Here is a 19409-nt window from a genome sequence, read left to right on the forward strand (position 1 = left end):
GATTGCACATTCCTTTGGCCGCTCCCGCTCAACTACGGAGACGAGTTTTACCACGGTTCAACCGCACCAGTGCCTATTTACCATGGTTTCGACCCCTTTCAGAACACGCTTGCCGCCGCTAGACGCGTGAATAATGAGCAGCGAGCTAAAACTTACCGTAAACGTGCAAAATAATAAAACGTGCTAAACATACGTCGCGCTCGTGCGTTTTGTTTTGCACGCGGTGCAAAACAAATTAAAAAGGGAATGCAACACGAGGACTTCCCAGGAGGTCACCCATCCTAGTACTACTCTCGCCCAAGCACGCTTAACTTCGGAGTTCTGATGGGATCCGGTGCTTTAGTGCTGGTATGATCGCATCCGACATGTTACCCCCGTCTTCGTCCCTTATGCTTGCCCCTCCCAGCTCCACTACACACACGATTGCACATTCCTTTGGCCGCTCCCGCTCAACTACGGAGACGAGTTTTACCACGGTTCAACCGCACCAGTGCCTATTTACCATGGTTTCGACCCCTTTCAGAACACGCTTGCCGCCGCTAGACGCGTGAATAATGAGCAGCGAGCTAAAACTTACCGTAAACGTGCAAAATAATAAAACGTGCTAAACATACGTCGCGCTCGTGCGTTTTGTTTTGCACGCGGTGCAAAACAAATTAAAAAGGGAATGCAACACGAGGACTTCCCAGGAGGTCACCCATCCTAGTACTACTCTCGCCCAAGCACGCTTAACTTCGGAGTTCTGATGGGATCCGGTGCTTTAGTGCTGGTATGATCGCATCCGACATGTTACCCCCGTCTTCGTCCCTTATGCTTGCCCCTCCCAGCTCCACTACACACACGATTGCACATTCCTTTGGCCGCTCCCGCTCAACTACGGAGACGAGTTTTACCACGGTTCAACCGCACCAGTGCCTATTTACCATGGTTTCGACCCCTTTCAGAACACGCTTGCCGCCGCTAGACGCGTGAATAATGAGCAGCGAGCTAAAACTTACCGTAAACGTGCAAAATAATAAAACGTGCTAAACATACGTCGCGCTCGTGCGTTTTGTTTTGCACGCGGTGCAAAACAAATTAAAAAGGGAATGCAACACGAGGACTTCCCAGGAGGTCACCCATCCTAGTACTACTCTCGCCCAAGCACGCTTAACTTCGGAGTTCTGATGGGATCCGGTGCTTTAGTGCTGGTATGATCGCATCCGACATGTTACCCCCGTCTTCGTCCCTTATGCTTGCCCCTCCCAGCTCCACTACACACACGATTGCACATTCCTTTGGCCGCTCCCGCTCAACTACGGAGACGAGTTTTACCACGGTTCAACCGCACCAGTGCCTATTTACCATGGTTTCGACCCCTTTCAGAACACGCTTGCCGCCGCTAGACGCGTGAATAATGAGCAGCGAGCTAAAACTTACCGTAAACGTGCAAAATAATAAAACGTGCTAAACATACGTCGCGCTCGTGCGTTTTGTTTTGCACGCGGTGCAAAACAAATTAAAAAGGGAATGCAACACGAGGACTTCCTAGGAGGTCACCCATCCTAGTACTACTCTCGCCCAAGCACGCTTAACTTCGGAGTTCTGATGGGATCCGGTGCTTTAGTGCTGGTATGATCGCATCCGACATGTTACCCCCGTCTTCGTCCCTTATGCTTGCCCCTCCCAGCTCCACTACACACACGATTGCACATTCCTTTGGCCGCTCCCGCTCAACTACGGAGACGAGTTTTACCACGGTTCAACCGCACCAGTGCCTATTTACCATGGTTTCGACCCCTTTCAGAACACGCTTGCCGCCGCTAGACGCGTGAATAATGAGCAGCGAGCTAAAACTTACCGTAAACGTGCAAAATAATAAAACGTGCTAAACATACGTCGCGCTCGTGCGTTTTGTTTTGCACGCGGTGCAAAACAAATTAAAAAGGGAATGCAACACGAGGACTTCCCAGGAGGTCACCCATCCTAGTACTACTCTCGCCCAAGCACGCTTAACTTCGGAGTTCTGATGGGATCCGGTGCTTTAGTGCTGGTATGATCGCATCCGACATGTTACCCCCGTCTTCGTCCCTTATGCTTGCCCCTCCCAGCTCCACTACACACACGATTGCACATTCCTTTGGCCGCTCCCGCTCAACTACGGAGACGAGTTTTACCACGGTTCAACCGCACCAGTGCCTATTTACCATGGTTTCGACCCCTTTCAGAACACGCTTGCCGCCGCTAGACGCGTGAATAATGAGCAGCGAGCTAAAACTTACCGTAAACGTGCAAAATAATAAAACGTGCTAAACATACGTCGCGCTCGTGCGTTTTGTTTTGCACGCGGTGCAAAACAAATTAAAAAGGGAATGCAACACGAGGACTTCCCAGGAGGTCACCCATCCTAGTACTACTCTCGCCCAAGCACGCTTAACTTCGGAGTTCTGATGGGATCCGGTGCTTTAGTGCTGGTATGATCGCATCCGACATGTTACCCCCGTCTTCGTCCCTTATGCTTGCCCCTCCCAGCTCCACTACACACACGATTGCACATTCCTTTGGCCGCTCCCGCTCAACTACGGAGACGAGTTTTACCACGGTTCAACCGCACCAGTGCCTATTTACCATGGTTTCGACCCCTTTCAGAACACGCTTGCCGCCGCTAGACGCGTGAATAATGAGCAGCGAGCTAAAACTTACCGTAAACGTGCAAAATAATAAAACGTGCTAAACATACGTCGCGCTCGTGCGTTTTGTTTTGCACGCGGTGCAAAACAAATTAAAAAGGGAATGCAACACGAGGACTTCCCAGGAGGTCACCCATCCTAGTACTACTCTCGCCCAAGCACGCTTAACTTCGGAGTTCTGATGGGATCCGGTGATTTAGTGCTGGTATGATCGCATCCGACATGTTACCCCCGTCTTCGTCCCTTATGCTTGCCCCTCCCAGCTCCACTACACACACGATTGCACATTCCTTTGGCCGCTCCCGCTCAACTACGGAGACGAGTTTTACCACGGTTCAACCGCACCAGTGCCTATTTACCATGGTTTCGACCCCTTTCAGAACACGCTTGCCGCCGCTAGACGCGTGAATAATGAGCAGCGAGCTAAAACTTACCGTAAACGTGCAAAATAATAAAACGTGCTAAACATACGTCGCGCTCGTGCGTTTTGTTTTGCACGCGGTGCAAAACAAATTAAAAAGGGAATGCAACACGAGGACTTCCCAGGAGGTCACCCATCCTAGTACTACTCTCGCCCAAGCACGCTTAACTTCGGAGTTCTGATGGGATCCGGTGCTTTAGTGCTGGTATGATCGCATCCGACATGTTACCCCCGTCTTCGTCCCTTATGCTTGCCCCTCCCAGCTCCACTACACACACGATTGCACATTCCTTTGGCCGCTCCCGCTCAACTACGGAGACGAGTTTTACCACGGTTCAACCGCACCAGTGCCTATTTACCATGGTTTCGACCCCTTTCAGAACACGCTTGCCGCCGCTAGACGCGTGAATAATGAGCAGCGAGCTAAAACTTACCGTAAACGTGCAAAATAATAAAACGTGCTAAACATACGTCGCGCTCGTGCGTTTTGTTTTGCACGCGGTGCAAAACAAATTAAAAAGGGAATGCAACACGAGGACTTCCCAGGAGGTCACCCATCCTAGTACTACTCTCGCCCAAGCACGCTTAACTTCGGAGTTCTGATGGGATCCGGTGCTTTAGTGCTGGTATGATCGCATCCGACATGTTACCCCCGTCTTCGTCCCTTATGCTTGCCCCTCCCAGCTCCACTACACACACGATTGCACATTCCTTTGGCCGCTCCCGCTCAACTACGGAGACGAGTTTTACCACGGTTCAACCGCACCAGTGCCTATTTACCATGGTTTCGACCCCTTTCAGAACACGCTTGCCGCCGCTAGACGCGTGAATAATGAGCAGCGAGCTAAAACTTACCGTAAACGTGCAAAATAATAAAACGTGCTAAACATACGTCGCGCTCGTGCGTTTTGTTTTGCACGCGGTGCAAAACAAATTAAAAAGGGAATGCAACACGAGGACTTCCCAGGAGGTCACCCATCCTAGTACTACTCTCGCCCAAGCACGCTTAACTTCGGAGTTCTGATGGGATCCGGTGCTTTAGTGCTGGTATGATCGCATCCGACATGTTACCCCCGTCTTCGTCCCTTATGCTTGCCCCTCCCAGCTCCACTACACACACGATTGCACATTCCTTTGGCCGCTCCCGCTCAACTACGGAGACGAGTTTTACCACGGTTCAACCGCACCAGTGCCTATTTACCATGGTTTCGACCCCTTTCAGAACACGCTTGCCGCCGCTAGACGCGTGAATAATGAGCAGCGAGCTAAAACTTACCGTAAACGTGCAAAATAATAAAACGTGCTAAACATACGTCGCGCTCGTGCGTTTTGTTTTGCACGCGGTGCAAAACAAATTAAAAAGGGAATGCAACACGAGGACTTCCCAGGAGGTCACCCATCCTAGTACTACTCTCGCCCAAGCACGCTTAACTTCGGAGTTCTGATGGGATCCGGTGCTTTAGTGCTGGTATGATCGCATCCGACATGTTACCCCCGTCTTCGTCCCTTATGCTTGCCCCTCCCAGCTCCACTACACACACGATTGCACATTCCTTTGGCCGCTCCCGCTCAACTACGGAGACGAGTTTTACCACGGTTCAACCGCACCAGTGCCTATTTACCATGGTTTCGACCCCTTTCAGAACACGCTTGCCGCCGCTAGACGCGTGAATAATGAGCAGCGAGCTAAAACTTACCGTAAACGTGCAAAATAATAAGACGTGCTAAACATACGTCGCGCTCGTGCGTTTTGTTTTGCACGCGGTGCAAAACAAATTAAAAAGGGAATGCAACACGAGGACTTCCCAGGAGGTCACCCATCCTAGTACTACTCTCGCCCAAGCACGCTTAACTTCGGAGTTCTGATGGGATCCGGTGCTTTAGTGCTGGTATGATCGCATCCGACATGTTACCCCCGTCTTCGTCCCTTATGCTTGCCCCTCCCAGCTCCACTACACACACGATTGCACATTCCTTTGGCCGCTCCCGCTCAACTACGGAGACGAGTTTTACCACGGTTCAACCGCACCAGTGCCTATTTACCATGGTTTCGACCCCTTTCAGAACACGCTTGCCGCCGCTAGACGCGTGAATAATGAGCAGCGAGCTAAAACTTACCGTAAACGTGCAAAATAATAAAACGTGCTAAACATACGTCGCGCTCGTGCGTTTTGTTTTGCACGCGGTGCAAAACAAATTAAAAAGGGAATGCAACACGAGGACTTCCCAGGAGGTCACCCATCCTAGTACTACTCTCGCCCAAGCACGCTTAACTTCGGAGTTCTGATGGGATCCGGTGCTTTAGTGCTGGTATGATCGCATCCGACATGTTACCCCCGTCTTCGTCCCTTATGCTTGCCCCTCCCAGCTCCACTACACACACGATTGCACATTCCTTTGGCCGCTCCCGCTCAACTACGGAGACGAGTTTTACCACGGTTCAACCGCACCAGTGCCTATTTACCATGGTTTCGACCCCTTTCAGAACACGCTTGCCGCCGCTAGACGCGTGAATAATGAGCAGCGAGCTAAAACTTACCGTAAACGTGCAAAATAATAAAACGTGCTAAACATACGTCGCGCTCGTGCGTTTTGTTTTGCACGCGGTGCAAAACAAATTAAAAAGGGAATGCAACACGAGGACTTCCCAGGAGGTCACCCATCCTAGTACTACTCTCGCCCAAGCACGCTTAACTTCGGAGTTCTGATGGGATCCGGTGCTTTAGTGCTGGTATGATCGCATCCGACATGTTACCCCCGTCTTCGTCCCTTATGCTTGCCCCTCCCAGCTCCACTACACACACGATTGCACATTCCTTTGGCCGCTCCCGCTCAACTACGGAGACGAGTTTTACCACGGTTCAACCGCACCAGTGCCTATTTACCATGGTTTCGACCCCTTTCAGAACACGCTTGCCGCCGCTAGACGCGTGAATAATGAGCAGCGAGCTAAAACTTACCGTAAACGTGCAAAATAATAAAACGTGCTAAACATACGTCGCGCTCGTGCGTTTTGTTTTGCACGCGGTGCAAAACAAATTAAAAAGGGAATGCAACACGAGGACTTCCCAGGAGGTCACCCATCCTAGTACTACTCTCGCCCAAGCACGCTTAACTTCGGAGTTCTGATGGGATCCGGTGCTTTAGTGCTGGTATGATCGCATCCGACATGTTACCCCCGTCTTCGTCCCTTATGCTTGCCCCTCCCAGCTCCACTACACACACGATTGCACATTCCTTTGGCCGCTCCCGCTCAACTACGGAGACGAGTTTTACCACGGTTCAACCGCACCAGTGCCTATTTACCATGGTTTCGACCCCTTTCAGAACACGCTTGCCGCCGCTAGACGCGTGAATAATGAGCAGCGAGCTAAAACTTACCGTAAACGTGCAAAATAATAAGACGTGCTAAACATACGTCGCGCTCGTGCGTTTTGTTTTGCACGCGGTGCAAAACAAATTAAAAAGGGAATGCAACACGAGGACTTCCCAGGAGGTCACCCATCCTAGTACTACTCTCGCCCAAGCACGCTTAACTTCGGAGTTCTGATGGGATCCGGTGCTTTAGTGCTGGTATGATCGCATCCGACATGTTACCCCCGTCTTCGTCCCTTATGCTTGCCCCTCCCAGCTCCACTACACACACGATTGCACATTCCTTTGGCCGCTCCCGCTCAACTACGGAGACGAGTTTTACCACGGTTCAACCGCACCAGTGCCTATTTACCATGGTTTCGACCCCTTTCAGAACACGCTTGCCGCCGCTAGACGCGTGAATAATGAGCAGCGAGCTAAAACTTACCGTAAACGTGCAAAATAATAAAACGTGCTAAACATACGTCGCGCTCGTGCGTTTTGTTTTGCACGCGGTGCAAAACAAATTAAAAAGGGAATGCAACACGAGGACTTCCCAGGAGGTCACCCATCCTAGTACTACTCTCGCCCAAGCACGCTTAACTTCGGAGTTCTGATGGGATCCGGTGCTTTAGTGCTGGTATGATCGCATCCGACATGTTACCCCCGTCTTCGTCCCTTATGCTTGCCCCTCCCAGCTCCACTACACACACGATTGCACATTCCTTTGGCCGCTCCCGCTCAACTACGGAGACGAGTTTTACCACGGTTCAACCGCACCAGTGCCTATTTACCATGGTTTCGACCCCTTTCAGAACACGCTTGCCGCCGCTAGACGCGTGAATAATGAGCAGCGAGCTAAAACTTACCGTAAACGTGCAAAATAATAAAACGTGCTAAACATACGTCGCGCTCGTGCGTTTTGTTTTGCACGCGGTGCAAAACAAATTAAAAAGGGAATGCAACACGAGGACTTCCCAGGAGGTCACCCATCCTAGTACTACTCTCGCCCAAGCACGCTTAACTTCGGAGTTCTGATGGGATCCGGTGCTTTAGTGCTGGTATGATCGCATCCGACATGTTACCCCCGTCTTCGTCCCTTATGCTTGCCCCTCCCAGCTCCACTACACACACGATTGCACATTCCTTTGGCCGCTCCCGCTCAACTACGGAGACGAGTTTTACCACGGTTCAACCGCACCAGTGCCTATTTACCATGGTTTCGACCCCTTTCAGAACACGCTTGCCGCCGCTAGACGCGTGAATAATGAGCAGCGAGCTAAAACTTACCGTAAACGTGCAAAATAATAAGACGTGCTAAACATACGTCGCGCTCGTGCGTTTTGTTTTGCACGCGGTGCAAAACAAATTAAAAAGGGAATGCAACACGAGGACTTCCCAGGAGGTCACCCATCCTAGTACTACTCTCGCCCAAGCACGCTTAACTTCGGAGTTCTGATGGGATCCGGTGCTTTAGTGCTGGTATGATCGCATCCGACATGTTACCCCCGTCTTCGTCCCTTATGCTTGCCCCTCCCAGCTCCACTACACACACGATTGCACATTCCTTTGGCCGCTCCCGCTCAACTACGGAGACGAGTTTTACCACGGTTCAACCGCACCAGTGCCTATTTACCATGGTTTCGACCCCTTTCAGAACACGCTTGCCGCCGCTAGACGCGTGAATAATGAGCAGCGAGCTAAAACTTACCGTAAACGTGCAAAATAATAAGACGTGCTAAACATACGTCGCGCTCGTGCGTTTTGTTTTGCACGCGGTGCAAAACAAATTAAAAAGGGAATGCAACACGAGGACTTCCCAGGAGGTCACCCATCCTAGTACTACTCTCGCCCAAGCACGCTTAACTTCGGAGTTCTGATGGGATCCGGTGCTTTAGTGCTGGTATGATCGCATCCGACATGTTACCCCCGTCTTCGTCCCTTATGCTTGCCCCTCCCAGCTCCACTACACACACGATTGCACATTCCTTTGGCCGCTCCCGCTCAACTACGGAGACGAGTTTTACCACGGTTCAACCGCACCAGTGCCTATTTACCATGGTTTCGACCCCTTTCAGAACACGCTTGCCGCCGCTAGACGCGTGAATAATGAGCAGCGAGCTAAAACTTACCGTAAACGTGCAAAATAATAAGACGTGCTAAACATACGTCGCGCTCGTGCGTTTTGTTTTGCACGCGGTGCAAAACAAATTAAAAAGGGAATGCAACACGAGGACTTCCCAGGAGGTCACCCATCCTAGTACTACTCTCGCCCAAGCACGCTTAACTCCGGAGTTCTGATGGGATCCGGTGCTTTAGTGCTGGTATGATCGCATCCGACATGTTACCCCCGTCTTCGTCCCTTATGCTTGCCCCTCCCAGCTCCACTACACACACGATTGCACATTCCTTTGGCCGCTCCCGCTCAACTACGGAGACGAGTTTTACCACGGTTCAACCGCACCAGTGCCTATTTACCATGGTTTCGACCCCTTTCAGAACACGCTTGCCGCCGCTAGACGCGTGAATAATGAGCAGCGAGCTAAAACTTACCGTAAACGTGCAAAATAATAAGACGTGCTAAACATACGTCGCGCTCGTGCGTTTTGTTTTGCACGCGGTGCAAAACAAATTAAAAAGGGAATGCAACACGAGGACTTCCCAGGAGGTCACCCATCCTAGTACTACTCTCGCCCAAGCACGCTTAACTCCGGAGTTCTGATGGGATCCGGTGCTTTAGTGCTGGTATGATCGCATCCGACATGTTACCCCCGTCTTCGTCCCTTATGCTTGCCCCTCCCAGCTCCACTACACACACGATTGCACATTCCTTTGGCCGCTCCCGCTCAACTACGGAGACGAGTTTTACCACGGTTCAACCGCACCAGTGCCTATTTACCATGGTTTCGACCCCTTTCAGAACACGCTTGCCGCCGCTAGACGCGTGAATAATGAGCAGCGAGCTAAAACTTACCGTAAACGTGCAAAATAATAAGACGTGCTAAACATACGTCGCGCTCGTGCGTTTTGTTTTGCACGCGGTGCAAAACAAATTAAAAAGGGAATGCAACACGAGGACTTCCCAGGAGGTCACCCATCCTAGTACTACTCTCGCCCAAGCACGCTTAACTCCGGAGTTCTGATGGGATCCGGTGCTTTAGTGCTGGTATGATCGCATCCGACATGTTACCCCCGTCTTCGTCCCTTATGCTTGCCCCTCCCAGCTCCACTACACACACGATTGCACATTCCTTTGGCCGCTCCCGCTCAACTACGGAGACGAGTTTTACCACGGTTCAACCGCACCAGTGCCTATTTACCATGGTTTCGACCCCTTTCAGAACACGCTTGCCGCCGCTAGACGCGTGAATAATGAGCAGCGAGCTAAAACTTACCGTAAACGTGCAAAATAATAAGACGTGCTAAACATACGTCGCGCTCGTGCGTTTTGTTTTGCACGCGGTGCAAAACAAATTAAAAAGGGAATGCAACACGAGGACTTCCCAGGAGGTCACCCATCCTAGTACTACTCTCGCCCAAGCACGCTTAACTCCGGAGTTCTGATGGGATCCGGTGCTTTAGTGCTGGTATGATCGCATCCGACATGTTACCCCCGTCTTCGTCCCTTATGCTTGCCCCTCCCAGCTCCACTACACACACGATTGCACATTCCTTTGGCCGCTCCCGCTCAACTACGGAGACGAGTTTTACCACGGTTCAACCGCACCAGTGCCTATTTACCATGGTTTCGACCCCTTTCAGAACACGCTTGCCGCCGCTAGACGCGTGAATAATGAGCAGCGAGCTAAAACTTACCGTAAACGTGCAAAATAATAAGACGTGCTAAACATACGTCGCGCTCGTGCGTTTTGTTTTGCACGCGGTGCAAAACAAATTAAAAAGGGAATGCAACACGAGGACTTCCCAGGAGGTCACCCATCCTAGTACTACTCTCGCCCAAGCACGCTTAACTTCGGAGTTCTGATGGGATCCGGTGCTTTAGTGCTGGTATGATCGCATCCGACATGTTACCCCCGTCTTCGTCCCTTATGCTTGCCCCTCCCAGCTCCACTACACACACGATTGCACATTCCTTTGGCCGCTCCCGCTCAACTACGGAGACGAGTTTTACCACGGTTCAACCGCACCAGTGCCTATTTACCATGGTTTCGACCCCTTTCAGAACACGCTTGCCGCCGCTAGACGCGTGAATAATGAGCAGCGAGCTAAAACTTACCGTAAACGTGCAAAATAATAAAACGTGCTAAACATACGTCGCGCTCGTGCGTTTTGTTTTGCACGCGGTGCAAAACAAATTAAAAAGGGAATGCAACACGAGGACTTCCCAGGAGGTCACCCATCCTAGTACTACTCTCGCCCAAGCACGCTTAACTTCGGAGTTCTGATGGGATCCGGTGCTTTAGTGCTGGTATGATCGCATCCGACATGTTACCCCCGTCTTCGTCCCTTATGCTTGCCCCTCCCAGCTCCACTACACACACGATTGCACATTCCTTTGGCCGCTCCCGCTCAACTACGGAGACGAGTTTTACCACGGTTCAACCGCACCAGTGCCTATTTACCATGGTTTCGACCCCTTTCAGAACACGCTTGCCGCCGCTAGACGCGTGAATAATGAGCAGCGAGCTAAAACTTACCGTAAACGTGCAAAATAATAAAACGTGCTAAACATACGTCGCGCTCGTGCGTTTTGTTTTGCACGCGGTGCAAAACAAATTAAAAAGGGAATGCAACACGAGGACTTCCCAGGAGGTCACCCATCCTAGTACTACTCTCGCCCAAGCACGCTTAACTTCGGAGTTCTGATGGGATCCGGTGCTTTAGTGCTGGTATGATCGCATCCGACATGTTACCCCCGTCTTCGTCCCTTATGCTTGCCCCTCCCAGCTCCACTACACACACGATTGCACATTCCTTTGGCCGCTCCCGCTCAACTACGGAGACGAGTTTTACCACGGTTCAACCGCACCAGTGCCTATTTACCATGGTTTCGACCCCTTTCAGAACACGCTTGCCGCCGCTAGACGCGTGAATAATGAGCAGCGAGCTAAAACTTACCGTAAACGTGCAAAATAATAAAACGTGCTAAACATACGTCGCGCTCGTGCGTTTTGTTTTGCACGCGGTGCAAAACAAATTAAAAAGGGAATGCAACACGAGGACTTCCCAGGAGGTCACCCATCCTAGTACTACTCTCGCCCAAGCACGCTTAACTTCGGAGTTCTGATGGGATCCGGTGCTTTAGTGCTGGTATGATCGCATCCGACATGTTACCCCCGTCTTCGTCCCTTATGCTTGCCCCTCCCAGCTCCACTACACACACGATTGCACATTCCTTTGGCCGCTCCCGCTCAACTACGGAGACGAGTTTTACCACGGTTCAACCGCACCAGTGCCTATTTACCATGGTTTCGACCCCTTTCAGAACACGCTTGCCGCCGCTAGACGCGTGAATAATGAGCAGCGAGCTAAAACTTACCGTAAACGTGCAAAATAATAAGACGTGCTAAACATACGTCGCGCTCGTGCGTTTTGTTTTGCACGCGGTGCAAAACAAATTAAAAAGGGAATGCAACACGAGGACTTCCCAGGAGGTCACCCATCCTAGTACTACTCTCGCCCAAGCACGCTTAACTTCGGAGTTCTGATGGGATCCGGTGCTTTAGTGCTGGTATGATCGCATCCGACATGTTACCCCCGTCTTCGTCCCTTATGCTTGCCCCTCCCAGCTCCACTACACACACGATTGCACATTCCTTTGGCCGCTCCCGCTCAACTACGGAGACGAGTTTTACCACGGTTCAACCGCACCAGTGCCTATTTACCATGGTTTCGACCCCTTTCAGAACACGCTTGCCGCCGCTAGACGCGTGAATAATGAGCAGCGAGCTAAAACTTACCGTAAACGTGCAAAATAATAAAACGTGCTAAACATACGTCGCGCTCGTGCGTTTTGTTTTGCACGCGGTGCAAAACAAATTAAAAAGGGAATGCAACACGAGGACTTCCCAGGAGGTCACCCATCCTAGTACTACTCTCGCCCAAGCACGCTTAACTTCGGAGTTCTGATGGGATCCGGTGCTTTAGTGCTGGTATGATCGCATCCGACATGTTACCCCCGTCTTCGTCCCTTATGCTTGCCCCTCCCAGCTCCACTACACACACGATTGCACATTCCTTTGGCCGCTCCCGCTCAACTACGGAGACGAGTTTTACCACGGTTCAACCGCACCAGTGCCTATTTACCATGGTTTCGACCCCTTTCAGAACACGCTTGCCGCCGCTAGACGCGTGAATAATGAGCAGCGAGCTAAAACTTACCGTAAACGTGCAAAATAATAAGACGTGCTAAACATACGTCGCGCTCGTGCGTTTTGTTTTGCACGCGGTGCAAAACAAATTAAAAAGGGAATGCAACACGAGGACTTCCCAGGAGGTCACCCATCCTAGTACTACTCTCGCCCAAGCACGCTTAACTTCGGAGTTCTGATGGGATCCGGTGCTTTAGTGCTGGTATGATCGCATCCGACATGTTACCCCCGTCTTCGTCCCTTATGCTTGCCCCTCCCAGCTCCACTACACACACGATTGCACATTCCTTTGGCCGCTCCCGCTCAACTACGGAGACGAGTTTTACCACGGTTCAACCGCACCAGTGCCTATTTACCATGGTTTCGACCCCTTTCAGAACACGCTTGCCGCCGCTAGACGCGTGAATAATGAGCAGCGAGCTAAAACTTACCGTAAACGTGCAAAATAATAAGACGTGCTAAACATACGTCGCGCTCGTGCGTTTTGTTTTGCACGCGGTGCAAAACAAATTAAAAAGGGAATGCAACACGAGGACTTCCCAGGAGGTCACCCATCCTAGTACTACTCTCGCCCAAGCACGCTTAACTTCGGAGTTCTGATGGGATCCGGTGCTTTAGTGCTGGTATGATCGCATCCGACATGTTACCCCCGTCTTCGTCCCTTATGCTTGCCCCTCCCAGCTCCACTACACACACGATTGCACATTCCTTTGGCCGCTCCCGCTCAACTACGGAGACGAGTTTTACCACGGTTCAACCGCACCAGTGCCTATTTACCATGGTTTCGACCCCTTTCAGAACACGCTTGCCGCCGCTAGACGCGTGAATAATGAGCAGCGAGCTAAAACTTACCGTAAACGTGCAAAATAATAAAACGTGCTAAACATACGTCGCGCTCGTGCGTTTTGTTTTGCACGCGGTGCAAAACAAATTAAAAAGGGAATGCAACACGAGGACTTCCCAGGAGGTCACCCATCCTAGTACTACTCTCGCCCAAGCACGCTTAACTTCGGAGTTCTGATGGGATCCGGTGCTTTAGTGCTGGTATGATCGCATCCGACATGTTACCCCCGTCTTCGTCCCTTATGCTTGCCCCTCCCAGCTCCACTACACACACGATTGCACATTCCTTTGGCCGCTCCCGCTCAACTACGGAGACGAGTTTTACCACGGTTCAACCGCACCAGTGCCTATTTACCATGGTTTCGACCCCTTTCAGAACACGCTTGCCGCCGCTAGACGCGTGAATAATGAGCAGCGAGCTAAAACTTACCGTAAACGTGCAAAATAATAAGACGTGCTAAACATACGTCGCGCTCGTGCGTTTTGTTTTGCACGCGGTGCAAAACAAATTAAAAAGGGAATGCAACACGAGGACTTCCCAGGAGGTCACCCATCCTAGTACTACTCTCGCCCAAGCACGCTTAACTTCGGAGTTCTGATGGGATCCGGTGCTTTAGTGCTGGTATGATCGCATCCGACATGTTACCCCCGTCTTCGTCCCTTATGCTTGCCCCTCCCAGCTCCACTACACACACGATTGCACATTCCTTTGGCCGCTCCCGCTCAACTACGGAGACGAGTTTTACCACGGTTCAACCGCACCAGTGCCTATTTACCATGGTTTCGACCCCTTTCAGAACACGCTTGCCGCCGCTAGACGCGTGAATAATGAGCAGCGAGCTAAAACTTACCGTAAACGTGCAAAATAATAAAACGTGCTAAACATACGTCGCGCTCGTGCGTTTTGTTTTGCACGCGGTGCAAAACAAATTAAAAAGGGAATGCAACACGAGGACTTCCCAGGAGGTCACCCATCCTAGTACTACTCTCGCCCAAGCACGCTTAACTTCGGAGTTCTGATGGGATCCGGTGCTTTAGTGCTGGTATGATCGCATCCGACATGTTACCCCCGTCTTCGTCCCTTATGCTTGCCCCTCCCAGCTCCACTACACACACGATTGCACATTCCTTTGGCCGCTCCCGCTCAACTACGGAGACGAGTTTTACCACGGTTCAACCGCACCAGTGCCTATTTACCATGGTTTCGACCCCTTTCAGAACACGCTTGCCGCCGCTAGACGCGTGAATAATGAGCAGCGAGCTAAAACTTACCGTAAACGTGCAAAATAATAAAACGTGCTAAACATACGTCGCGCTCGTGCGTTTTGTTTTGCACGCGGTGCAAAACAAATTAAAAAGGGAATGCAACACGAGGACTTCCCAGGAGGTCACCCATCCTAGTACTACTCTCGCCCAAGCACGCTTAACTTCGGAGTTCTGATGGGATCCGGTGCTTTAGTGCTGGTATGATCGCATCCGACATGTTACCCCCGTCTTCGTCCCTTATGCTTGCCCCTCCCAGCTCCACTACACACACGATTGCACATTCCTTTGGCCGCTCCCGCTCAACTACGGAGACGAGTTTTACCACGGTTCAACCGCACCAGTGCCTATTTACCATGGTTTCGACCCCTTTCAGAACACGCTTGCCGCCGCTAGACGCGTGAATAATGAGCAGCGAGCTAAAACTTACCGTAAACGTGCAAAATAATAAAACGTGCTAAACATACGTCGCGCTCGTGCGTTTTGTTTTGCACGCGGTGCAAAACAAATTAAAAAGGGAATGCAACACGAGGACTTCCCAGGAGGTCACCCATCCTAGTACTACTCTCGCCCAAGCACGCTTAACTTCGGAGTTCTGATGGGATCCGGTGCTTTAGTGCTGGTATGATCGCATCCGACATGTTACCCCCGTCTTCGTCCCTTATGCTTGCCCCTCCCAGCTCCACTACACACACGATTGCACATTCCTTTGGCCGCTCCCGCTCAACTACGGAGACGAGTTTTACCACGGTTCAACCGCACCAGTGCCTATTTACCATGGTTTCGACCCCTTTCAGAACACGCTTGCCGCCGCTAGACGCGTGAATAATGAGCAGCGAGCTAAAACTTACCGTAAACGTGCAAAATAATAAAACGTGCTAAACATACGTCGCGCTCGTGCGTTTTGTTTTGCACGCGGTGCAAAACAAATTAAAAAGGGAATGCAACACGAGGACTTCCCAGGAGGTCACCCATCCTAGTACTACTCTCGCCCAAGCACGCTTAACTTCGGAGTTCTGATGGGATCCGGTGCTTTAGTGCTGGTATGATCGCATCCGACATGTTACCCCCGTCTTCGTCCCTTATGCTTGCCCCTCCCAGCTCCACTACACACACGATTGCACATTCCTTTGGCCGCTCCCGCTCAACTACGGAGACGAGTTTTACCACGGTTCAACCGCACCAGTGCCTATTTACCATGGTTTCGACCCCTTTCAGAACACGCTTGCCGCCGCTAGACGCGTGAATAATGAGCAGCGAGCTAAAACTTACCGTAAACGTGCAAAATAATAAAACGTGCTAAACATACGTCGCGCTCGTGCGTTTTGTTTTGCACGCGGTGCAAAACAAATTAAAAAGGGAATGCAACACGAGGACTTCCCAGGAGGTCACCCATCCTAGTACTACTCTCGCCCAAGCACGCTTAACTTCGGAGTTCTGATGGGATCCGGTGCTTTAGTGCTGGTATGATCGCATCCGACATGTTACCCCCGTCTTCGTCCCTTATGCTTGCCCCTCCCAGCTCCACTACACACACGATTGCACATTCCTTTGGCCGCTCCCGCTCAACTACGGAGACGAGTTTTACCACGGTTCAACCGCACCAGTGCCTATTTACCATGGTTTCGACCCCTTTCAGAACACGCTTGCCGCCGCTAGACGCGTGAATAATGAGCAGCGAGCTAAAACTTACCGTAAACGTGCAAAATAATAAGACGTGCTAAACATACGTCGCGCTCGTGCGTTTTGTTTTGCACGCGGTGCAAAACAAATTAAAAAGGGAATGCAACACGAGGACTTCCCAGGAGGTCACCCATCCTAGTACTACTCTCGCCCAAGCACGCTTAACTTCGGAGTTCTGATGGGATCCGGTGCTTTAGTGCTGGTATGATCGCATCCGACATGTTACCCCCGTCTTCGTCCCTTATGCTTGCCCCTCCCAGCTCCACTACACACACGATTGCACATTCCTTTGGCCGCTCCCGCTCAACTACGGAGACGAGTTTTACCACGGTTCAACCGCACCAGTGCCTATTTACCATGGTTTCGACCCCTTTCAGAACACGCTTGCCGCCGCTAGACGCGTGAATAATGAGCAGCGAGCTAAAACTTACCGTAAACGTGCAAAATAATAAAACGTGCTAAACATACGTCGCGCTCGTGCGTTTTGTTTTGCACGCGGTGCAAAACAAATTAAAAAGGGAATGCAACACGAGGACTTCCCAGGAGGTCACCCATCCTAGTACTACTCTCGCCCAAGCACGCTTAACTTCGGAGTTCTGATGGGATCCGGTGCTTTAGTGCTGGTATGATCGCATCCGACATGTTACCCCCGTCTTCGTCCCTTATGCTTGCCCCTCCCAGCTCCACTACACACACGATTGCACATTCCTTTGGCCGCTCCCGCTCAACTACGGAGACGAGTTTTACCACGGTTCAACCGCACCAGTGCCTATTTACCATGGTTTCGACCCCTTTCAGAACACGCTTGCCGCCGCTAGACGCGTGAATAATGAGCAGCGAGCTAAAACTTACCGTAAACGTGCAAAATAATAAAACGTGCTAAACATACGTCGCGCTCGTGCGTTTTGTTTTGCACGCGGTGCAAAACAAATTAAAAAGGGAATGCAACACGAGGACTTCCCAGGAGGTCACCCATCCTAGTACTACTCTCGCCCAAGCACGCTTAACTTCGGAGTTCTGATGGGATCCGGTGCTTTAGTGCTGGTATGATCGCATCCGACATGTTACCCCCGTCTTCGTCCCTTATGCTTGCCCCTCCCAGCTCCACTACACACACGATTGCACATTCCTTTGGCCGCTCCCGCTCAACTACGGAGACGAGTTTTACCACGGTTCAACCGCACCAGTGCCTATTTACCATGGTTTCGACCCCTTTCAGAACACGCTTGCCGCCGCTAGACGCGTGAATAATGAGCAGCGAGCTAAAACTTACCGTAAACGTGCAAAATAATAAAACGTGCTAAACATACGTCGCGCTCGTGCGTTTTGTTTTGCACGCGGTGCAAAACAAATTAAAAAGGGAATGCAACACGAGGACTTCCCAGGAGGTCACCCATCCTAGTACTACTCTCGCCCAAGCACGCTTAACTTCGGAGTTCTGATGGGATCCGGTGCTTTAGTGCTGGTATGATCGCATCCGACATGTTACCCCCGTCTTCGTCCCTTATGCTTGCCCCTCCCAGCTCCACTACACACACGATTGCACATTCCTTTGGCCGCTCCCGCTCAACTACGGAGACGAGTTTTACCACGGTTCAACCGCACCAGTGCCTATTTACCATGGTTTCGACCCCTTTCAGAACACGCTTGCCGCCGCTAGACGCGTGAATAATGAGCAGCGAGCTAAAACTTACCGTAAACGTGCAAAATAATAAAACGTGCTAAACATACGTCGCGCTCGTGCGTTTTGTTTTGCACGCGGTGCAAAACAAATTAAAAAGGGAATGCAACACGAGGACTTCCCAGGAGGTCACCCATCCTAGTACTACTCTCGCCCAAGCACGCTTAACTTCGGAGTTCTGATGGGATCCGGTGCTTTAGTGCTGGTATGATCGCATCCGACATGTTACCCCCGTCTTCGTCCCTTATGCTTGCCCCTCCCAGCTCCACTACACACACGATTGCACATTCCTTTGGCCGCTCCCGCTCAACTACGGAGACGAGTTTTACCACGGTTCAACCGCACCAGTGCCTATTTACCATGGTTTCGACCCCTTTCAGAACACGCTTGCCGCCGCTAGACGCGTGAATAATGAGCAGCGAGCTAAAACTTACCGTAAACGTGCAAAATAATAAAACGTGCTAAACATACGTCGCGCTCGTGCGTTTTGTTTTGCACGCGGTGCAAAACAAATTAAAAAGGGAATGCAACACGAGGACTTCCCAGGAGGTCACCCATCCTAGTACTACTCTCGCCCAAGCACGCTTAACTTCGGAGTTCTGATGGGATCCGGTGCTTTAGTGCTGGTATGATCGCATCCGACATGTTACCCCCGTCTTCGTCCCTTATGCTTGCCCCTCCCAGCTCCACTACACACACGATTGCACATTCCTTTGGCCGCTCCCGCTCAACTACGGAGACGAGTTTTACCACGGTTCAACCGCACCAGTGCCTATTTACCATGGTTTCGACCCCTTTCAGAACACGCTTGCCGCCGCTAGACGCGTGAATAATGAGCAGCGAGCTAAAACTTACCGTAAACGTGCAAAATAATAAAACGTGCTAAACATACGTCGCGCTCGTGCGTTTTGTTTTGCACGCGGTGCAAAACAAATTAAAAAGGGAATGCAACACGAGGACTTCCCAGGAGGTCACCCATCCTAGTACTACTCTCGCCCAAGCACGCTTAACTTCGGAGTTCTGATGGGATCCGGTGCTTTAGTGCTGGTATGATCGCATCCGACATGTTACCCCCGTCTTCGTCCCTTATGCTTGCCCCTCCCAGCTCCACTACACACACGATTGCACATTCCTTTGGCCGCTCCCGCTCAACTACGGAGACG

At 51.2% G+C, this 19409-nt stretch overlaps 46 non-coding genes across 46 annotated transcripts; all 46 read right to left on the reverse strand.

Annotated features, from left to right (window-relative positions):
• Positions 1 to 243: 243 nt before the first annotated feature.
• On the reverse strand, positions 244 to 362 carry LOC141036084 (5S ribosomal RNA). Its single transcript, XR_012197588.1, has one exon. It is a non-coding gene; the product is annotated as a 5S ribosomal RNA (ribosomal RNA).
• A 302-nt stretch (positions 363 to 664) lies between these two features.
• On the reverse strand, positions 665 to 783 carry LOC141036085 (5S ribosomal RNA). Its single transcript, XR_012197589.1, has one exon. It is a non-coding gene; the product is annotated as a 5S ribosomal RNA (ribosomal RNA).
• A 302-nt stretch (positions 784 to 1085) lies between these two features.
• LOC141036086 (5S ribosomal RNA) lies at positions 1086 to 1204 on the reverse strand. The gene has a single exon (XR_012197590.1). It is a non-coding gene; the product is annotated as a 5S ribosomal RNA (ribosomal RNA).
• A 302-nt stretch (positions 1205 to 1506) lies between these two features.
• On the reverse strand, positions 1507 to 1625 carry LOC141036288 (5S ribosomal RNA). The gene has a single exon (XR_012197791.1). It is a non-coding gene; the product is annotated as a 5S ribosomal RNA (ribosomal RNA).
• Positions 1626 to 1927: 302 nt separating this feature from the next.
• On the reverse strand, positions 1928 to 2046 carry LOC141036087 (5S ribosomal RNA). Its single transcript, XR_012197591.1, has one exon. It is a non-coding gene; the product is annotated as a 5S ribosomal RNA (ribosomal RNA).
• Positions 2047 to 2348: 302 nt separating this feature from the next.
• Positions 2349 to 2467, reverse strand: LOC141036088 (5S ribosomal RNA). The gene has a single exon (XR_012197592.1). It is a non-coding gene; the product is annotated as a 5S ribosomal RNA (ribosomal RNA).
• Positions 2468 to 2769: 302 nt separating this feature from the next.
• Positions 2770 to 2888, reverse strand: LOC141036289 (5S ribosomal RNA). Its single transcript, XR_012197792.1, has one exon. It is a non-coding gene; the product is annotated as a 5S ribosomal RNA (ribosomal RNA).
• Positions 2889 to 3190: 302 nt separating this feature from the next.
• On the reverse strand, positions 3191 to 3309 carry LOC141036089 (5S ribosomal RNA). The gene has a single exon (XR_012197593.1). It is a non-coding gene; the product is annotated as a 5S ribosomal RNA (ribosomal RNA).
• Positions 3310 to 3611: 302 nt separating this feature from the next.
• On the reverse strand, positions 3612 to 3730 carry LOC141036091 (5S ribosomal RNA). The gene has a single exon (XR_012197595.1). It is a non-coding gene; the product is annotated as a 5S ribosomal RNA (ribosomal RNA).
• Positions 3731 to 4032: 302 nt separating this feature from the next.
• Positions 4033 to 4151, reverse strand: LOC141036092 (5S ribosomal RNA). The gene has a single exon (XR_012197596.1). It is a non-coding gene; the product is annotated as a 5S ribosomal RNA (ribosomal RNA).
• A 302-nt stretch (positions 4152 to 4453) lies between these two features.
• Positions 4454 to 4572, reverse strand: LOC141036093 (5S ribosomal RNA). The gene has a single exon (XR_012197597.1). It is a non-coding gene; the product is annotated as a 5S ribosomal RNA (ribosomal RNA).
• A 302-nt stretch (positions 4573 to 4874) lies between these two features.
• LOC141036095 (5S ribosomal RNA) lies at positions 4875 to 4993 on the reverse strand. Its single transcript, XR_012197598.1, has one exon. It is a non-coding gene; the product is annotated as a 5S ribosomal RNA (ribosomal RNA).
• Positions 4994 to 5295: 302 nt separating this feature from the next.
• Positions 5296 to 5414, reverse strand: LOC141036096 (5S ribosomal RNA). Its single transcript, XR_012197599.1, has one exon. It is a non-coding gene; the product is annotated as a 5S ribosomal RNA (ribosomal RNA).
• A 302-nt stretch (positions 5415 to 5716) lies between these two features.
• On the reverse strand, positions 5717 to 5835 carry LOC141036097 (5S ribosomal RNA). The gene has a single exon (XR_012197600.1). It is a non-coding gene; the product is annotated as a 5S ribosomal RNA (ribosomal RNA).
• Positions 5836 to 6137: 302 nt separating this feature from the next.
• Positions 6138 to 6256, reverse strand: LOC141036098 (5S ribosomal RNA). The gene has a single exon (XR_012197601.1). It is a non-coding gene; the product is annotated as a 5S ribosomal RNA (ribosomal RNA).
• Positions 6257 to 6558: 302 nt separating this feature from the next.
• LOC141036099 (5S ribosomal RNA) lies at positions 6559 to 6677 on the reverse strand. The gene has a single exon (XR_012197602.1). It is a non-coding gene; the product is annotated as a 5S ribosomal RNA (ribosomal RNA).
• A 302-nt stretch (positions 6678 to 6979) lies between these two features.
• Positions 6980 to 7098, reverse strand: LOC141036100 (5S ribosomal RNA). The gene has a single exon (XR_012197603.1). It is a non-coding gene; the product is annotated as a 5S ribosomal RNA (ribosomal RNA).
• A 302-nt stretch (positions 7099 to 7400) lies between these two features.
• LOC141036101 (5S ribosomal RNA) lies at positions 7401 to 7519 on the reverse strand. Its single transcript, XR_012197604.1, has one exon. It is a non-coding gene; the product is annotated as a 5S ribosomal RNA (ribosomal RNA).
• A 302-nt stretch (positions 7520 to 7821) lies between these two features.
• LOC141036103 (5S ribosomal RNA) lies at positions 7822 to 7940 on the reverse strand. Its single transcript, XR_012197606.1, has one exon. It is a non-coding gene; the product is annotated as a 5S ribosomal RNA (ribosomal RNA).
• A 302-nt stretch (positions 7941 to 8242) lies between these two features.
• On the reverse strand, positions 8243 to 8361 carry LOC141036104 (5S ribosomal RNA). The gene has a single exon (XR_012197607.1). It is a non-coding gene; the product is annotated as a 5S ribosomal RNA (ribosomal RNA).
• Positions 8362 to 8663: 302 nt separating this feature from the next.
• Positions 8664 to 8782, reverse strand: LOC141036293 (5S ribosomal RNA). The gene has a single exon (XR_012197795.1). It is a non-coding gene; the product is annotated as a 5S ribosomal RNA (ribosomal RNA).
• A 302-nt stretch (positions 8783 to 9084) lies between these two features.
• LOC141036294 (5S ribosomal RNA) lies at positions 9085 to 9203 on the reverse strand. The gene has a single exon (XR_012197796.1). It is a non-coding gene; the product is annotated as a 5S ribosomal RNA (ribosomal RNA).
• A 302-nt stretch (positions 9204 to 9505) lies between these two features.
• LOC141036295 (5S ribosomal RNA) lies at positions 9506 to 9624 on the reverse strand. Its single transcript, XR_012197797.1, has one exon. It is a non-coding gene; the product is annotated as a 5S ribosomal RNA (ribosomal RNA).
• Positions 9625 to 9926: 302 nt separating this feature from the next.
• LOC141036296 (5S ribosomal RNA) lies at positions 9927 to 10045 on the reverse strand. Its single transcript, XR_012197798.1, has one exon. It is a non-coding gene; the product is annotated as a 5S ribosomal RNA (ribosomal RNA).
• Positions 10046 to 10347: 302 nt separating this feature from the next.
• Positions 10348 to 10466, reverse strand: LOC141036105 (5S ribosomal RNA). The gene has a single exon (XR_012197608.1). It is a non-coding gene; the product is annotated as a 5S ribosomal RNA (ribosomal RNA).
• Positions 10467 to 10768: 302 nt separating this feature from the next.
• LOC141036106 (5S ribosomal RNA) lies at positions 10769 to 10887 on the reverse strand. Its single transcript, XR_012197609.1, has one exon. It is a non-coding gene; the product is annotated as a 5S ribosomal RNA (ribosomal RNA).
• A 302-nt stretch (positions 10888 to 11189) lies between these two features.
• LOC141036107 (5S ribosomal RNA) lies at positions 11190 to 11308 on the reverse strand. The gene has a single exon (XR_012197610.1). It is a non-coding gene; the product is annotated as a 5S ribosomal RNA (ribosomal RNA).
• A 302-nt stretch (positions 11309 to 11610) lies between these two features.
• LOC141036108 (5S ribosomal RNA) lies at positions 11611 to 11729 on the reverse strand. Its single transcript, XR_012197611.1, has one exon. It is a non-coding gene; the product is annotated as a 5S ribosomal RNA (ribosomal RNA).
• Positions 11730 to 12031: 302 nt separating this feature from the next.
• Positions 12032 to 12150, reverse strand: LOC141036109 (5S ribosomal RNA). Its single transcript, XR_012197612.1, has one exon. It is a non-coding gene; the product is annotated as a 5S ribosomal RNA (ribosomal RNA).
• A 302-nt stretch (positions 12151 to 12452) lies between these two features.
• Positions 12453 to 12571, reverse strand: LOC141036110 (5S ribosomal RNA). The gene has a single exon (XR_012197613.1). It is a non-coding gene; the product is annotated as a 5S ribosomal RNA (ribosomal RNA).
• A 302-nt stretch (positions 12572 to 12873) lies between these two features.
• On the reverse strand, positions 12874 to 12992 carry LOC141036111 (5S ribosomal RNA). The gene has a single exon (XR_012197614.1). It is a non-coding gene; the product is annotated as a 5S ribosomal RNA (ribosomal RNA).
• A 302-nt stretch (positions 12993 to 13294) lies between these two features.
• Positions 13295 to 13413, reverse strand: LOC141036112 (5S ribosomal RNA). The gene has a single exon (XR_012197615.1). It is a non-coding gene; the product is annotated as a 5S ribosomal RNA (ribosomal RNA).
• Positions 13414 to 13715: 302 nt separating this feature from the next.
• Positions 13716 to 13834, reverse strand: LOC141036114 (5S ribosomal RNA). Its single transcript, XR_012197617.1, has one exon. It is a non-coding gene; the product is annotated as a 5S ribosomal RNA (ribosomal RNA).
• A 302-nt stretch (positions 13835 to 14136) lies between these two features.
• LOC141036115 (5S ribosomal RNA) lies at positions 14137 to 14255 on the reverse strand. Its single transcript, XR_012197618.1, has one exon. It is a non-coding gene; the product is annotated as a 5S ribosomal RNA (ribosomal RNA).
• A 302-nt stretch (positions 14256 to 14557) lies between these two features.
• Positions 14558 to 14676, reverse strand: LOC141036116 (5S ribosomal RNA). The gene has a single exon (XR_012197619.1). It is a non-coding gene; the product is annotated as a 5S ribosomal RNA (ribosomal RNA).
• A 302-nt stretch (positions 14677 to 14978) lies between these two features.
• LOC141036117 (5S ribosomal RNA) lies at positions 14979 to 15097 on the reverse strand. Its single transcript, XR_012197620.1, has one exon. It is a non-coding gene; the product is annotated as a 5S ribosomal RNA (ribosomal RNA).
• A 302-nt stretch (positions 15098 to 15399) lies between these two features.
• On the reverse strand, positions 15400 to 15518 carry LOC141036118 (5S ribosomal RNA). Its single transcript, XR_012197621.1, has one exon. It is a non-coding gene; the product is annotated as a 5S ribosomal RNA (ribosomal RNA).
• A 302-nt stretch (positions 15519 to 15820) lies between these two features.
• Positions 15821 to 15939, reverse strand: LOC141036119 (5S ribosomal RNA). Its single transcript, XR_012197622.1, has one exon. It is a non-coding gene; the product is annotated as a 5S ribosomal RNA (ribosomal RNA).
• Positions 15940 to 16241: 302 nt separating this feature from the next.
• Positions 16242 to 16360, reverse strand: LOC141036120 (5S ribosomal RNA). Its single transcript, XR_012197623.1, has one exon. It is a non-coding gene; the product is annotated as a 5S ribosomal RNA (ribosomal RNA).
• Positions 16361 to 16662: 302 nt separating this feature from the next.
• LOC141036121 (5S ribosomal RNA) lies at positions 16663 to 16781 on the reverse strand. Its single transcript, XR_012197624.1, has one exon. It is a non-coding gene; the product is annotated as a 5S ribosomal RNA (ribosomal RNA).
• A 302-nt stretch (positions 16782 to 17083) lies between these two features.
• Positions 17084 to 17202, reverse strand: LOC141036122 (5S ribosomal RNA). The gene has a single exon (XR_012197625.1). It is a non-coding gene; the product is annotated as a 5S ribosomal RNA (ribosomal RNA).
• A 302-nt stretch (positions 17203 to 17504) lies between these two features.
• On the reverse strand, positions 17505 to 17623 carry LOC141036123 (5S ribosomal RNA). The gene has a single exon (XR_012197626.1). It is a non-coding gene; the product is annotated as a 5S ribosomal RNA (ribosomal RNA).
• A 302-nt stretch (positions 17624 to 17925) lies between these two features.
• LOC141036125 (5S ribosomal RNA) lies at positions 17926 to 18044 on the reverse strand. The gene has a single exon (XR_012197628.1). It is a non-coding gene; the product is annotated as a 5S ribosomal RNA (ribosomal RNA).
• Positions 18045 to 18346: 302 nt separating this feature from the next.
• On the reverse strand, positions 18347 to 18465 carry LOC141036126 (5S ribosomal RNA). Its single transcript, XR_012197629.1, has one exon. It is a non-coding gene; the product is annotated as a 5S ribosomal RNA (ribosomal RNA).
• A 302-nt stretch (positions 18466 to 18767) lies between these two features.
• Positions 18768 to 18886, reverse strand: LOC141036127 (5S ribosomal RNA). Its single transcript, XR_012197630.1, has one exon. It is a non-coding gene; the product is annotated as a 5S ribosomal RNA (ribosomal RNA).
• Positions 18887 to 19188: 302 nt separating this feature from the next.
• On the reverse strand, positions 19189 to 19307 carry LOC141036128 (5S ribosomal RNA). The gene has a single exon (XR_012197631.1). It is a non-coding gene; the product is annotated as a 5S ribosomal RNA (ribosomal RNA).
• Between the last annotated feature and the right edge of the window lie 102 nt (positions 19308 to 19409).

This window comes from Aegilops tauschii, unplaced genomic scaffold (genome assembly GCF_002575655.3).
Source record: "Aegilops tauschii subsp. strangulata cultivar AL8/78 unplaced genomic scaffold, Aet v6.0 ptg000969l_obj, whole genome shotgun sequence".
NCBI lineage: Eukaryota > Viridiplantae > Streptophyta > Magnoliopsida > Poales > Poaceae > Aegilops > Aegilops tauschii.